We start from the raw sequence: 1790 nt of genomic DNA, 5'->3' as shown, positions 1-1790 counted from the left end.
TGGGATTTAAATCTGGACTTACAGGAGGATGTGGCAGCATCTCGAAGTTGTTTTCTTCAAGAAAATTATAACAATTCTTGCAGTATGTGGGCGAGCATTGTCCTGCATTAAGATAAAATTACGTCCCATTTGATGACGCATTGGAATTACGTAAAGACGTAAAATTTCCTGTAAATCCCATCGAACACGTGTGGAATATGATGGGAAGAAGGCTTCGTAGTTTGGAGAGACCGCCAATCAATCTCCAGCAACTGGAAGTAGCGTTACAGCAAATATGGTGGGACATTCCACAAAGAACACTTAAAGACTGCATTAATATGCGTGAACGTTTGCAAAAAGTCATCCAAAGACGAGGCGGAAATATGCGATTTTAAAATGCAAACGTGCTTATCTACTTCGCGCGCGCGCGCACATACACACACACACACGATACGCAAAATCCGACCAGCAACCTCCCCGTGGTGCACATCGGGTAATGCTAATGCTGGCGGTAATTTAACGAAAATGCAATGATAACTTTGACATGTCGTAATTCCGCGAAAAAAAATCGTATGATGTTTCATTTTTTTCAAATTTATAGCAAAAAGTCCAAGCTTTACGATGGTAACCATGACATTTGCGAGAAAAATTCCTTCCGTCCCGTAGAATGCGTCAAATTATACAAACTTTTTGGAGACGTAACATGTCTTTACTTTTTAAAAGATCACGGGTAAGAGGAAAGGTAGATTAAAAATCTATCATAAGCATTTTTAAGTACAGGTTTTATCCTTAAGAATGAACAAAAAACTTCTCGATACGACCATTTTTCGCGGAGTTACAATTGTCTAAAGTTATGCGAAATTTTGATGTAAATTTACCGATGCATTTATTTTGTTGACGAGTGTATTATCCCTCTCTTTTTTGCGACATGACGGCACATAGACATCTTCTACCTCCGCTCCATATGCATTACCGCAGGCAGGCTGAGTGCACCCGTCACACACCCGCACCTCGCCTGCAGCAGGAAGAAATCCGGCCGGAATCAGCGGACGACAGGACACGGCCAGGCGAAGGGTAAAAAGCGTCAGGCCCAAGGAACGTCCGTACTGGCTATAAGCAAGAGGGAGACCGCGGGCCACAGACGCCCAGCAAGCGCCTTGCAACGTCAGAATTTTCCCTCCGACTAGCAGAGAGGCGACTGACCACTCGCCACCAGCACTGCAACCATGCACCTCAACAAAGCAAAGCAGTCACACTATAAAGCAGGAAGCCATGCAGAAACGTCATCAAAAAACCGACGAGCGGCAGACGCGGCCATTACATGCATATACGGCGCGCGCCGCCACGCGTTCACTTTCACTAAGCGCAGTCGGTCATGCGCGCATGCACATTCTGTGCATGCAGTGCAACACCTCCCACAATGACCGCTGTCCAGTACACAAAAGTACACGCCCAGATAATCGCTCTCCGAGCACGTGGCGAGGCAGCCACGGAGCGTAGAGAGTCGAGACCGCGCACCCCAACAAAGGCACGTTCGCATGAACCCGCGCAAGAGGACGTGCACTCTAGTGCACACCCCGGCACTAAACACATTCACAACGCGATTTTACTGTTTTTCAGTATGCATATCCAGCAATACAGAACCGCGCAGCAAACACACTCCAAAATTAATCGCTTCGGCACTACACTTGCTTGACAACTGTATATACCATAAGGTTCCATATATGTTGTCCGCGTGTTCCCGNGCTTTTCAAAGCACTCACTTCTTATGTAACGCACTAATCGACTCGCACATATGTTTAGCTATTATT

Source organism: Wasmannia auropunctata, unplaced genomic scaffold, assembly GCF_000956235.1.
Source record: "Wasmannia auropunctata unplaced genomic scaffold, wasmannia.A_1.0 LD336092.1, whole genome shotgun sequence".
NCBI classification, from domain to species: domain Eukaryota; kingdom Metazoa; phylum Arthropoda; class Insecta; order Hymenoptera; family Formicidae; genus Wasmannia; species Wasmannia auropunctata.
The sequence above is the reverse complement of the archived record's forward strand: the minus strand, read 5'-3'. Positions refer to the sequence as shown.